The 15,535-nt window shown below is 44.1% G+C and overlaps 1 protein-coding gene across 1 annotated transcript in view; it reads right to left on the reverse strand.

Moving 5' to 3' along the window:
• PLCL2 (phospholipase C like 2) overlaps positions 1–15,535 on the reverse strand; it is a 213,215-nt gene that overhangs the window by 93,609 nt on the left and 104,071 nt on the right. The window lies entirely within an intron of this gene.

Raw genomic sequence — 15,535 nt, forward strand, 5'->3', positions numbered from 1 at the left:
GCATACAGAATTGGCCACATGGTTTGCAGGGATCAGGGGGAAAATGACCAAGCAGGACTTGGTGTTCAGAACCTGAGTTTAAGAAGGTCGTAGAGGGCATTAAGGCCCGTGCAGGCCCACGTCACACACAGGTTACACTGCCGCTCAGCAGACCCGGCTGGATGCCCCTCTCCTAACCAGGCTTCTCAAAAGGCTCTCACAAGACCACTTGCCTCAGAATTCCCATGGAACCAGCTCTCCAAGGGCTGATGCCCAGGCATTTACATTTTAGGCATCACTCTAGGAAACGGGAATGTACAGTAAAGTTTAAAACCACTCCCTAACCACATGGACTCACTGAGCTGTCTGGACTGCATCTGGAAAACTCGGTATGAGCCATTAAATTATGTGTTACATGAGTAGACCCTGGAGTTCCAGCAGCAATTCCTGGCTCTTCAGAGTCTCATATTAGATTAGTCACGCTCCTAAATACTTCAAATAGATATGGTTTTACTTCTGCCATTATATTAAGTCTGGGTGGGAGGACAGAGTTCGGGTGGCGGCGCTTCTAAAATTCTGGAGTTCGATTTATTAAAGCCTGCTCCCAAGCGCCAGATGAGTATTTAGAACAAGTCTCCTAACATTAGCAGACTGTTAACACTACCAAGTGAGAACTTCAGGCAGCACCTACATCTACGGCAGTTTGTATCATTCCTCAACTTTCCTGCATGATGTAATGGGTGTCCAGAGCTGATCATCACATCTATCTGTGTATTTAAGCTCTTACCCTGTACAGACATCTTTATTATTTTATTTAAAAAAAAAATGCTCAAATGGCCTCACCACATCTTTCACAGTTTAAACCTAAAACCTGATACTGCCTCTCAGGAGGTATGTGAAATTAGTGATCAATTTTCAGTAAGTCATTATATTCATAAATAAGAAACAGAGAGCAAGGTTGGGATTATATGACTTTCATGGCAATAAAGTAAAGAGCATGCAAAATATTATACAAAGGCATTCTAACTTTCCTGCTCTGGAGAGAATCTATTTTGAATAAAACCTCTACATTTTAAAAACTGATTAAGCTATTCGTTAAGTCTGAAATTTAAAACCACTTTTACTTTTCAACTACCTATACTTCCAAAAGCAATTTGCAGAAGGTAGTTAAACTTAAACTTTAAATCACACAGGTATCGTTTCCCTCAAAGTTTCAAAATGAACCAGAGAGGCTTTTGTGATCTGAATGCCAAGACAAAATAGAAAAGCCGGAAGGCAGAGTATTTTTTTACAGTTGTATCCTCAGAACAATAAAGTGCAGAAGACATTAAAACTGCAGTAATTGTATCCATAAGGCATGCTGTACTATAGCTGTTCCAATCCCTTAAATTTAGATTGTATTCTATCTATTTAAGCAAGTTGGCATGAAATTAAGTTTATAAGCAGCCATGCATAAGGACATGAAACAAATGCATGAGTTTCAGAATGAGGGTTGTCTTTACCTGCAACACGCTTTCAACTTTCATAAGGACAACATGCTAATTAAGTAACTTTATAATTTTTATAAATTATTTCTCAAAGCTGCCACTAGTAAAAAGAAATCACAAAGATAAATGGAGGTGCTGATCCACTCATTCACTGAAATATGTCTACAGCATTTTCTCAGCATTGTAATCTTTTATTCTGTCATTCTCAACATATCATTTAATACTGGACCACCACTTTCTAATTTATTACAACAACATATTTGGAACCCAGACACCTCTTTGCTATTCAGAGGGAAAAGCCAAATTTCAAAGCAGGTTAGTAACATTCACGAGTGCTTGCACGCCCACATCCGCAGGACAAGCAGCGGCTTCAGCCGCATCCTCGTGGCGGCAGAAACACGACCCTGCTCCTCACAGGCTTTGCTGAGTGAGTTCAGGGCTCTGACCCTGGCACACGCACACGATGCCCCCCCCAGTCCAGGCTAAGGCAGAGACAGGAGGGACTCCCCTAACCTGAGACTGTGCCTCCCTCCTTCCCCTCCATCGGCTGTTGCCAAGAACCACCCTATTCTCTCTACAGCCCATGGAGGCCTGAATGCACAGGGTTATCTCTCCCTCCCCGCTGACAGATATAGCTATGAGAAAGCATCAAAGGAGAGGTGTGTGTGCCTAGAGACCGACTGGGGAGCTGGCAGGAGCTGGATCCCTGGCTGGAAGTGGCGGCAGGACGTGAGGGCAAGCCGGCCCCCAGGAGCCCCGAGAAAGGAAGGGCGTGCAGACAGAGGGGGACTGGGCTTCTCGGAGGAGACCCAGGCCGCCACCTGCCTGAGTCTGCCCCAGAATCTCCTGTTTGTCGGGCGTTCTCCATGCCAGTGCTCGTGATTGGTCTGTTCACATCTTCTGTCTCTTCCTGCTCCGGAGACTGTACCTTTCTAAGAACGAACCCACTTCTTCCAGCTCGTCTGTTTTACTGGCCTATAGCTGCTTCTAGTCGTCTCTCATGATCCTGTGTATTTCTGCGGTGTCAGTTGTAACCTCCTTTTTTCATTTCCAGTGTCATTGATTTGAGTGCTTTCCGTTGTTTTTCGTGATGAGTCTGCCTGAAGGTTTATCAATTTTGTTTATCTTTTCTAAGAAGCAGCTTGTAGTCTCTCTGATCTTCGCTATTGTCTTCCTTGCCTTTATTGTCCCAGAATCTTGGTGCCGCTCGTACTTATTTCCGCTGGCTTTCACTTTTAGCAGAGATCATGTGCCTCAGCTAAGGGGCTCGTCTGCAGCAGAATCGGAATCTATTTTCTATGTTGCCTTCGAATGTTAGTGAGCTCAAATTTAAAATTAAAAAGTGATGAAACTCTATGTGCTACACCTACAGTTTCTTAGCTAAAGGAAGACTAAACGCAAACAACTTATGTGCACTAAATCTCCTAACACCAGAGTAAAAAGACATACTTTTCTGCTGAGATGGAAATGCCTCCAAATACTTTTTAAAATAGTACAAGTGACGTTTCAGAACTGGCTCTGAATGTTGTAAGCATGTGTCACCTGAGCTTCTGAGAGGTGACAACCACAGCCTGTAAATAAAGTTGGTCCACTGGTGCATTTCTGCCACTCCATCAGCACTTCTTCACTCCAAGAGAAGGAACACAAAAGTGAGGTCTCGTGTAGACGATGACCAGCTACTGAAAGAACCCACCTCTGCACCAACCCTGAAATTCTCAATTCTCGATAAAGGATCACAGATTCTGAGTGGGACAGAAGCTGAAAGATTCATTTATACATTTAACCCACACATACCAAGAATAACACTTCAGGACCAGGAGTAATTTTGTGAAAGCAGTGAGATAGAAGGAGGCAATAGGCAAGCTCTTCCGCACTGCAGCAAACTCAGGAGGAATGAAAACCTTTAGAGAACTTATATTTAACATTATAAAGGGAAGTGGCCACACAGAGCCCAGTGGAAAAACATACCTACTTCTAACAAGACTGCCTACTTTATGTAACAGAAGCCTGTCACTACCTCTTCGCCTCTAAACTGAGCACTAAGTGGGTATTTCAGAGGGCGCAGTCCGTAACTGGTGTGGGCAGCGTCATACACTCTCATCTTGGAATGAAGAGACAGACACATGGGCCTCACTCTCTGGCCGGCCCCAAGGGGCTCGGTTCCAACGAGAGCACCGAGGCACCTCCTGGGGAAGGGGACACCCATCCAAGGAGCCACAGTCTGGCCTCAAGAACCAGGAGCTGCTGTCGGGTTGGGAGGGACAGGCCTCCCGAGTCCCACTGCATTCCTCTTGCATGTCCTTCTTTTTTTCCTTTCAAAATTGCTGATGTATTTGGGTGTGTTGGGTCTCAGCTGTGGCACGTGAGGTCTTCCTTGCATCAGGCAGGATCTTTCGCTGCAGAGCAGGGACCCCCCCCCCCCAGTCGTGGCGGTTTCAGCAGTGGCCTGTGGTGTCTTCTTTGCATCAGAGAGGATCTTTCACTGCAGAGCGCAGACCCCCCCAGTTGTGGCAGGGCTCAGCGGTGGTCCGAGAGCTCCACAGCACCTGGGCATCAGCAGCTGCAGCCTGTGGGCTCCCACCCAGACCCGTGTGCAGGCCCAGCTGCTCCGCAGCACGTGGGATTCCAGTTCCCCAGCCCAGGATCGAACCTTCGTCCCCTGCATCGCAAGGGAGGTTCTCAACCACTGGACCACCAGGAAGGTCTCCCTCCTGTATTTCTAGCTGATATCTTTTCATTTTCTGTTTGATTGTGAGAGAGAGGGAAGGTCACTCAGTCATGTCCAACTCTTTGCGACCCCGTGGACTATACAGTCCATGGAATTCTCCAGGCCAGAAGACTGGAGTGGGTAACCTTTCCCTTCTTCAAGGGATCTTCCCAACCCAGGGATGGAACCCAGGTCTTCAGCATTACAGGCAGATTCTTTACCAGCTGACCCACCAGGGAAGCCCAAGAATCCTGCAGTGGGTAGCCTATCCCTTCTCCAGCAGATCTTCCCGACCCAGGAATTGAACCCAGGTCTCCTGCATCACAGGCGGATTCTTTACCAGCTGAGCTATCAGGGCATCTCTCAGTAAACAGCAGGAGAAAACAACGAATCAACATCCAGATTCACACACTGGCAGAAGGAGCGGTGGTTCTTGTGTGGGGGTGGGGTACTAACAGAACAGGGGTTGAAGCGTGAGGATGGAGCAGCCATTTATTCTTCTGGTTTGTGTGAGTTCAGTTATTTAATCTGATTTATAGGTAACATTAGAGAAAAGTATGAGATCTTTATGTTTATTGAAGGGAGTCTGGGAATTACAGAGAGTTTAGAAACACTGAGTTAAAGAAACATCTATCTTTAAGAAAACAAAACACCCCAGAAGCAACTTGCAGCCCCATAAGCAGGCACAGCAAGGCCTGACCTTTCTGCAGCTCAATAACAATAGCTCTGAGTTGAAGGAATACATCATGCTGGGCACATCAGGGTTACCTTGCAAGGTTTCCTCATACATCCTTAAAACTTTCATGTGTTCTCCAAGATGAGCAAAAGGGGGAAAAAAAGAAAAGATCTGGAGCAAAACCAATCACTCCGAAGGTCATTTCACCGCGTCAGATGAACCGACAAAGAATAAAATGACCTGAAGGAAAGCGAGGTACGGTCAACTGCTGCCTCCTGCTCACATGGAGGGGCCCTTCGATGTGAGTGACAGAAAGCTGCTCAGCCCAAGGATGCACCCCCACTGACCTACTGATGGCTTGGGAGCCAGTGGGCGTCCGGAGAGTCCCCACGGCAGGCGGGTCCAGCTCTGATGGTGGCTTCCGAGGCAGAAAGCCGAAAGGGAATGTTGCTCCCACTCGGCAATAAACAAACCAGACTGTCAACATAGTCACCACCTTTCTCATACCCATCAGAGAGCCGAGGTCACAAGGGCTCTGAATGCCAAGGAGCAGAAGCCCCTCCGAGGACAGGAAAGACACAGACACTGTCGTTTCACAGTTTGCAGAGCAGGGGAGGAAGGGGGCCGTCACGGAAGCGTGTCTGAGAAATCACTTAGGACGGTAAGGAAACCCTAAAGGCCAAGTGTGCGCTGCTCCCGGCATCAGCTTGGGTAACTGGGAGCCCCAGACACAGGGGGAGATGGCATGCCCGGGGAGCCTCATGGGCTGCTCCCAAGGAAGATGGGGGCAGAGCGGGAGGGAGACCTCCCCAGGGCCCAGGAATGCAGCAGGAGAAGGGGTCACCATGGAGCTCAACTACACCCCCAGCCCCGCTCCCATCCAGAAGCAAGAGCCTGAAGCCAGTGGAAACTTCGGCAAGCCCGCTCTCCCCCTGGGCCACTCGGCGAAGGGCAGAAGCCCCTTGGATTCAGAAGCCTGCAGCAATAAAGCAGAACTCTGCTTCCACCAGCGAAAGGGGGAAAGGCACCACGGTGCAGCGGAGCCTGGCTGACTCGGGCAGCAGGATGGGATGTCCACAAGTTCCCAGCCCTGAGCCCCAGGTGCACAGGGCTGCCTAAGACTGAAACTAGATCGGGGGGACTGAAAGTCCTCTTGAGTCCGGCAGAAGCCAAGCCCCATGTGGTAAGCGGTGTACCTTGGGGGAGGGGCGACACTGGAAAGAGACCTCTTTCTGACACAGGCGTCTGCCGCTGAAAGCCGATGGCAGAGCAGGAACCTCTTGTGACCCCCCAGGACGCCAGTGCCCGTGGTGGCGTGGCCCACAGGTGGAGGGCTTTGAAGCCAGTGGGGCACTCAAAGTAACAACGGCAACTTAAAACACAAGCCCAGATCAGTTATTGACTAGAGTGACTCAACTTCCCCAAACAATAAGGACCTACAAAAAGAAGAGGCACGTTCATTTCTGAGCAGATATTATTTACCTCGGTCTCCATTAAACATGATGATGATGTTTAGCATTCAGTAAAAATTATAGCACACAGACACACACATACAAGGTAAGGAAAAAATCCACTGTTAACAGAGACAAAGCAACGAACAGTCAGATTCAGAGGTGACCTAGATCTTTCAGACAGGGACTTTAAAACAACTATTATTAATATACAAAAGAATGGGGGTAGACAATATTCAGGAGCTATTCATGAAAATGGGCTATTTCAGCAGAAAGACGGAAATTATAAAAAAACAGTTCAATGGAAATGCTATTTTAAAACTCTAAGTATCAGAGCTGGTGAATTCCTTTGATAGGTTTATAAGCAGACTGAACACAGCCAAGAAAAGAGTCAGTGAATTTGAAAAGGTGTCAACAGAAATTATCCAAAATAAAACACAAAGAGATTTTAAAAGTAAAAAACGTAAAACAGCGCATCCCAGAGTTGTTGCAGAACATATGTGAAAATTGAGTCCTAGCAGGAAAAGAGAGAGAACACAGCATAAGAAGAAATAATGCCCTAGAATTTTCCAAAATTAGATCCAAGAAACTCAAGCACGATCATACATTCACGCACTCCTAGACTTATCTTACTGGAGTCAACTTGCTGAAAAATAAATACAAAGAGAAAAGTTTAAGGTGGCCAGAGTAAAAGAGAAAGTGAAATACAGAGGAATGGAGGTAAGAACTACAGTTCAAATGGATTATAGGTGATCCACTCACATCTAACCACAGGTTGTCTACTAGATCCTGTTTGCAAATGTGCTACATACAATGAATACTCTGATGAGAAAAGTGATTCTCTTTTAAAGGGCGGTAGTCCCTAAATTTCCCTCTAATTCCTCAGATGAAGGTGTCCCTAACAAAAATGTAGGTCTGTAAGGAGTCATAGGTGAGCTTCAAAGGCTGAAACTGACTGGATTCTGAAAGCAATTTGCAAACCCATCTCACTTCTTCTAATAAGTTTAGAATCTTGGCTTCATTAACATAAATTTTAGAAGAAAAAGACTTATAATTTCCTAAGAAAGAATGTCAACCTTAAATGTTAAAGGCAAAGGATAAGAGTTTTACAGGATTGTAAAGGTAATTTTGACTTCCCCTGGTGGCTCAGAGGTTAAAGTGTCTGCCTGCAATGCGGGAGACCTGGGTTTGATCCCTGGGTCGGGAAGATCCTCTGGAGAAGGAAATGGCAACCCACTCCAGTATTCTTGCCTGGAGAATCCCATGGACAGAGGAGCCTGGCAAAGGTAATTTTAAGGTTATCCAAAAGGGAAATGACAGACTAAGAGACAGGAAAGAGAAAACGACATCATTTATGGATACAACTTACGGAATTTTGCTAATAAAAACAGCAAAGTCAATCAGTCACAAAAGACCTCTTATTTATAGCTGTGAAATGGTCTTCTTTATTCCAAGGTAGAACAAAATAATCCAGCAGTCTATAGACTTTCTAGTTTAGGAATTACTCATGGAAATATGATGGGTCACAAGATGTGAGCTGGCATTGCACCTTCTCCATCCCTCAGTTTTCCCACCTGTAAAATAGGAATTAAAAAATGCCTACACCCCAATGTGCTATTTACAGTCCCTGATTCACAGGGTTGTTATAATGATAAAATGAGGTCATACTGGGAAAGTTCTCTAAAGACTCCCTGAATTTTTATATACTCTATGTTACACCCTGTTGGACTGCAAGGAGATCCAACCAGTCCATCCTAAAGGAGATCACTCCTGGGTGTTCACTGGAAGGACTGATGTTGAAGCTGAAACTCCAATACTTTGGCCACCTGATGCGAAGAGCTGACTCATTTGAAAAGACCCTGATGCTGGGAAAGATTGAAGGCAGGAGGAGAAGCAGACGACAGTGGATGAGATGGTTGGATGGCATCACCGACTCGATGGACATGGGTTTGGGTGGACTCCTGGAGTTGATGATGGACAGGGAGGCATGGTGTGCTGCAGTCCAAGGGGTCGCAGAGAGTCGGATACGACTGAGCGACTGAACTGAACTGAATAAATACTTTTCAGGCTGAAAGAACTTCTTCATGAAAGAAGAATAAAAAGAAACACTATCATAAATGTGTCACTGCAATACTCTAATCCCCTAGGATTTATGGACTGTTAGCCCCATCCCAGAAAAAAACAGGGTGCACAGCATTCTCTCTGGGCCTTGTTTAACTGAAGCCACTACTTAATGCTACCATAGAACTTTCCAGCACGACCAAATGGATGTAATGCACACGATATCTCCAGAACCTGTCAAAATACCCTCTCAAAAAAAAAAAAAAAAAAAAAGCTTCAGAAGGCTGTATTGTCCTTGTCGAGAAAGAACAAAGAAATAAGCCATTTCTTAAAAGTCACCTGTTAATTTTAAATCCCATCAATTTAGCGACACTATTTAACTCATGTGTAACTATTCAGATATAAAAACTGTTGGGCTTCCCTGGTGGCTCAGTGGTAAAGAATCTGCCTGCCAACGCAGGAGACACGGGTTCGATTCCTGATCCGGGAAGATCCCACAGGCTGCAGAGCACCTAAGCCCGTGCAGCACGACTCCTGAGCCTGCACGCCGGAGCCCGGGAGCCACGACTGCTGAGTCTGCGCGCTGGAGTCCGCGAACCCCAACCACTGAGCCTGCGCGCTGGAGCCCGGGAGCCACGACTGCTGAGCCTGCGCGCTGGAGCCCGGGAGCCACGACCACTGAGCCCACGAGCCGCTGCTACTAAAGCCAGCGTGCCCGTGAGCCTGCAGCAGGAGAAGTCACGGCAATGAGGAGCCACCACCCCAACTAGAAAGTGGCCCTGCTCGCCGCAGCTAGGGAAAGTTATGCAGCCACGAAGGACCCGGCACAGCCAAAACTGGTAAGTAGGCAAAATCACTTTTGAAAGTTTTGAAGCAATGATCCCCATAATAGTTTTATCTAAGAAATAATCCTGTGACTACTCAAAGCACCCTCTGATCAGATGTTTTCAGACGATTCCTTCTTCTTTGTACTCCCAGTGTTCAAAACAACTACATGTAAAGAAAACAGATTCCCAGTTCCTGTAAAATGAAGTTTTCCAGGTCAGGTTAAAGGTTCCAAATCATTCAAAGCAATAGGTTACACCTGCCTTTAAAACACTGGGGTTTTATTTATAAAATCAGGGGACCATAATGGAATATAATACTTTCATGACAACATTCTTTTGGTGAAACACTTTCCCTGCAACCAAATTATTTATTCAAAGTAAATTTATAAAACCATCATCTATATCTGTGTCAAATGTAAACTGCAATAAAATTCATTGGTTTTCTCCAGTAATGAAAAACTTAAGGGTGAGCAATGTGCTACTTTACATTCCAGCGAAAATACTGACACTAATGAATTTTAACTCATAATCTATAATAATGGTGCTTGAGTGGCCCACTTTGAGGTGAAATCTGTCAGTGTTTCTCAACTGTGTATATGATAATTCCTTATTTAGCACATTATAAAGCCTGCTGACTTCCTATACTGCAGAGCTATTTTGAGATGTGGTTATATAACCTTAATTGTTAATAATTGTCTGGTAAATCATACTGAATTTTAAAAGGTATGCAAGTTGAATCACATAATGTGAGTTCTTAGCTACTAACGTGAGTACCTTCTCAGTCACAGCTTTCCCCATAAATTGTGCTGATTCTTCACAATGTCAGAGTAGCTTAGGAGGAAGAATTCATTTTCCTCATTTTTTTAATCCTCACATCCATCACTGCATTGAAAAGAAAGTGATGGCAGTCCAGGGCAGTCAAGAGTCAGAAGGAAAGCTTCCACAGAGATCTGTACTCAGGAAAAGCTACTCTGTGGGCTATATCCATCACAACAAAGAAAGAACAGCAGATCTTTCAGTCAGGGATTTTAATAATTCCATAGCTATTTTAAAATTAAAAGTCTAAAGGAAAGTTGCTTCACTGCCAATATTTTTATGCCATCCTCTTGTTTATTATTTTCTTTCTATCTTGAAGGGAAAAAAGAAAAAACATTCTTTCAAGGGCTTTTTTTTTTTTTAAACCCAGTGGTTTATTTGCATATGAAATTAGTGTATGTGTTGGGAGGGGCAAGTATCAGGGGAAAAAATAGAACAATTCATATGAAAGGGAAACTCAGCTTTCCACGAAATATTCTTTTCAGTCCCAAGCCATTCATGTGTCTGCAGTAGTCCAGCCTTCAATGTTGTCTCTTCTCCAAACTCATTATATATTTACAGTCTCTGCCTTAGAATTTGACACTTAATTATAGTCAGATCTTCAACTGTATTATGTGGGTTAGTCTTATCTACTCAAATACAAAGAACACTTTTTGCAGGAATGGGCCATATCTTATATTCTATAACCCCTGGCTGGATCAATTCAAGCAGTCAGAACAGTAACACCTTCTAATGAATCTTTAGCTCAGTGATAAAGGGGTCAATCCAACAAGAGGATATGACACTTGTAAATATGAAGGCACCCAACATCGGATGGAACACCTAAATATAGAAAGTAAATTTCAACAGACCGAAAAGAGAGAAATACACAGCAATAGAATAATAGTAAGGGACTTTAATATCCCATTTTCATCAATGGTTAGATCATCCAGATGGAAAATCAATAAGGAAACATTGATCTTAAATGGCACATGAGACCAGATGGACTTGACAGATACGTTCCATCCAAAAGCAACAGAACACACATTCTTCTCAAATGCACATGGAACATTCTCCAGGACAGATCACATGCTAGGCCACAAAACAAGTCTTAATAAATTTAAGAGTGAAATCGTATCAAGTATCTTTTCTGACCACCATGGTATAAAACTAAAAATCAATTACAGGAAAACTGTACAAACATGTGGAGATTAAACAATATGCCACTGAACAACTATTGGGTCAAAGAAGAAATAAAAAATACCTGAGATAAATGAAAATGGAAACACAACATACCAAAATTTATGGGATGCAGCAAAATCAGTTTTAAGAGGGCACTTCATAAGGACAAATGGCTAGATTACAAATAAACAACCTAACTTTACACCTCAAGGAACTAGAAAAAGAAGAGCAGACTAAAAGCGACATTGGTAGAAGGAAACAGCAAGGATGAGAGTAGAAATGAATGAAACTGAGATTAAAAGACAACAGAGAAGACCCATGAAACTAAGAGCTGTTTTATTTTTTTTTTTAAGATAAACAAATAGACCTTGAGCTAGACTTGCCAAGTAAAAAAGAGAGAGAACTCAAATAAATAAAATCAGAAATCAACGTTACAATTGATAACACAGAAATACAAAGCAAGAGTTTGAGGATTGGTGTCAATTCTTCTTCAAATATTTGGTAGAACCGGTGAAGTCATCTGCTTCTGGCCTTTTCTTTGTTTGGAGATTTTCACAAATTCAAAGCACTTATTTTTTTAAAAAAAAAAAGTGCTTTTCATTTACATGATCTCATTATTGACCAGCCCGCTAAACTGTTTGTTTATTTATTTATAAATTAAATACATGTGCTAGCTAGTAACAGATTGTACATGCTGGAAAACATGTACAAAACTTGTACAAAACATTCACAAAATTAAACTGAAGTCCTAATACTTCCTTCCATGCTTGCCCAACCTAGCAACTATTGCTATAAACCACGAGTCCCACGCTCAAGGCCTGTAGGGCTTTGGAGGCCCCTTCCCTGACCTGCAACCCTCAGCCAAAAATCCCTACAGCTCTTCTCCAAGGATCCCCAGTCTCCAGCTGGGCTGGGGGCTCCATGCCTCCCCTTTCTTCCAGCTCTTCACTCAGACAGGTTTCTGGACAGACCCCTCCAACACGCTAACTGCCGGTGGATTGGCCTTCTGGCACTCACTCCACTCTGCCCTCGAGAAGCAGTGAGAAGTGCAGAGACACCGAGGCTCACACGGGCCTGAGCACTCCCGCGCTGAAAGGTGGTCAGAGAGCGGCTGCAGTCAGCTGGACGAGCCTGAAGGACCACGGGGAGGGGCAGAGGCCAGACCCTGCAGAATCTTACAGGAAGGCATCTGGATTTCATCCTAAGGGCAGCTGCTTAAAGAAGAGCATCGTGGTCTGATTTACTCTTTTAAAACAGTGCCCAGTGGGGAGTGGATGAGAAAGAAGAGTGGAGACAGGGAGATATTAATGGTGAAAAGACAACCACAGAAGCCCGGACAAAGTGTGGCGGGAGCTGGGACCGCAGTGATGATGGCAGAGCTGGGGAGAGATAGACAGTATCAAGATGACTTAAATGATAGAGCTGATGTCACTCGCTGACGGACTGACACAGCGCGTGAGTGAGATGGGGGAATCACAGATAACTGCCAAGTTTCTGGCTTGCTTAAATGGTGTGTGATAACGCCACTTATTTAGATGGGGAAGATTAAGGAGTAGTTTTTTTGCAGGGGGAAATCAGTAGTTTTATTTTGAATATGGTAAGTTTGAGATGCTGCTAGATATCCAAGTGAAGATGTCAATTAGGCGGTTAAATATATGAATCTGGAAATCTGGACAGAGGCCAAGCCTACAGATAAAAACACAGAAGCCAGAGCACCTTGATGGCCCCCAGGAGATTACCTAGTGAAGGAGGAGAGACAGAAAAGAGGGCCTCGGATTTAATCTGATGCATTCTAATAATTTAGGTTGGGTAGAGAAAGAAGGACTAGCAAAAGAGGCAAGAAAGCAGAAGCTAGAAATGTAATTTCTAGTATTCTGGAGGTATAATAGCAGCCAGAATACTGTGGTATTATAACAGCCAAAAAGTAAAGTGTCTATATGAGAATAGTCAATGATGCTTCTGAGAGGTTAAGGTCAAGAAAGTGAAGCTTGCTCAATATTAGCGTAGCCTCTCCAGCTTTCTTACAGTTGCTGCTTGCATAATACATTTTCTCCCATCCTGCTGCTTTCAAACTATTTTTATCTTTGAATCAAAACTATAGACGGAATATAGTTGCATCTTAAAAGAAAAACCCACTCTGACAATCTCTGCCTTTGAGTGTATTACATAATCCATTCGCATTTAATGGTGTCACTGGTAGAGTTGGGCGCAGCTCCGCAACCTTCTTTGCTCTGTCCCATGTCTTTTCACCTCTCTAGCCCCTTTATAGTGCATTCTTCAAGGTTAAGTTAGTAGCATGTGCTTGAGATCTGGAAGCACAGAACTCTTTGTTGACCCTGGCAAGAGCAGTTTTGGGATAGTAACAGAGGCCAGAAGGCCTCCGAGAGTGAGCTGGAGACAGCAGTTAATGAGGAATGCAGACGGTGAGTGCAGTCACCTCTGCAGAGGAGGAGCCAGGGAAAGGAATTAGTAGTTACAGTGCATGTGTTTCTTTTTTTATTCAGAGGTTTCCATGCTGAAGGATATGTTCAGGAAAGAAGAGAAAAGTTATGATGCAGGAGACAGGAACAGATCTCTGAAGGAGCAAAGTCCTTAGGGAAGCAAGAGGAGATGGAACCCTCACCAGCTTACCCCAGGGATGACTCTGAGTTGGACCCTGATAGAAATGTGAAGGAAGAGAAGTTTAATCAGAAAGAATAGCAGATGCAAAGGCAGGAGATGGGACAGAGCCTGTGATGTCTGAAGAAGCTAGGGGGCCTGGGGAAAGGGGGGATAAGGGGAGGCAGGCAAGAGGCCTGCAGCACTACAGAGGAAGCACAGCCCTGGGGAGGACTCCAGGCCTCCTCTGGGAGGACCTCTGCTGCCCGGAGCACACATCTCAGAGCCACAGACAGAAAACTAACAATAGGTACCAAGCTGATAATCCACTCTACTTTTCCTGTGTGTGCAAAGACAAGTCACCACCTGTTTTAAAAGGTCAACACATAAAAAGAGGCCTCATTTGTTTCACAACTTTAAGAACCAACAGCCCATTCATGTAGGTATTTCTGCCTTCACAGCCTAATATAACTGAGCTAAAGGATATAAAACACTGAAATATTTATGAACCCCCCCAAATGAATGAAGGAATTCAAAGATTACTGCTAAAGGCTCATCATTTCAAACACCAGAGAGAAAGCTATATCCTTTTAAAATGACTTTTTAAACAGCTATAGTTATCTCAAAAAGTTATAATATACTTGTTATAATCCAGATTTTTCCCTTCCAGTTTTATTGAGCTATAATTCCATCCCCAGCACTGTAAAAGTTTAAGGTGCTCAGCATAGTGATTTCACTTACATACATCATGCAATGATTACCACAGTTAAGTTTTTATTAAAAAATTATTACTATTAACGTTCTTTATTTGTTGGAAAAAATGTTAAGTTATAGTCAATTTCCAACTCACCACTTTTCTATATAGAGGTGTTGTATGCAAATACAAGATTTTCTAATGCAAACACCTGCTGACATGTCACAAATACACCTTCCCTGTCTTTCTATCAACTTGACTCAGCAACAATGGTGGTGGTGGTTTAGTCACTCAGTCGTGTCCGACTCTTGCGATCCTGTGGACTGTAGTCCGCCAGGCTCCTCTGCCCATGGGATTCTCCAGGCAAGAATACTGGAGTGGGTTGCCATTTCCTTCTCCAGGGGATCTTCCTGACCCAGGAATCGAAGCTGGGTCTCCTGCATGGCTGGCAGATGATTTACCAACTGAGGTATGAGGGAAGCAACAATATACACATGCTCTCTGTCACGCCCAAAGTGAGGCCCATTCTTTTAAATGAAAAGCTACACTTGGGTTAAGAAATCAATAGCAATGCCAATGCCTACCTGGCAGGAATCCATAAGACTCGAGTGATTAATCCAGAGCATTTGGGAAACAGAGCAATGCCAATTTGGATGGCAGAGGGTCTGGTCCTGCCATTTCCCCTGAATCAGCGAGGACCCTTTTAAAACCACAAGTCCCTTCCAAATTAATTAGCTCATCAAACTGAAATGAAAAGCAGTTTTAAAACCCAGCACAATCTCATCATTAATGCATTTTAAATGGCCTGTGCCTCCAATGACTAAAGCGGTCTCAAGCTTCAGTGAAATCTCGTGTCACCCTTTCTAGCCCTCGCTGCTAAAAGCCCCAAGTACCAAGAGACGTGACAAGATTCCAAGTGCACAATTAATCACGCAGCAGGTACAAAATGCACCCCAAACGCAGCTTCTTGCACCTGATTCACGCTTTAAATAATACCACACAGAACACACTATTAACAGAGGTCTCTGCATCATACTGTCTTGATTACAAGACCAAGAAGCTCGAGCAATCTTACAAG

Source organism: Cervus elaphus, chromosome 19 (assembly GCF_910594005.1).
Source record: "Cervus elaphus chromosome 19, mCerEla1.1, whole genome shotgun sequence".
In the NCBI taxonomy this organism is placed as follows: Eukaryota; Metazoa; Chordata; class Mammalia; order Artiodactyla; family Cervidae; genus Cervus; species Cervus elaphus.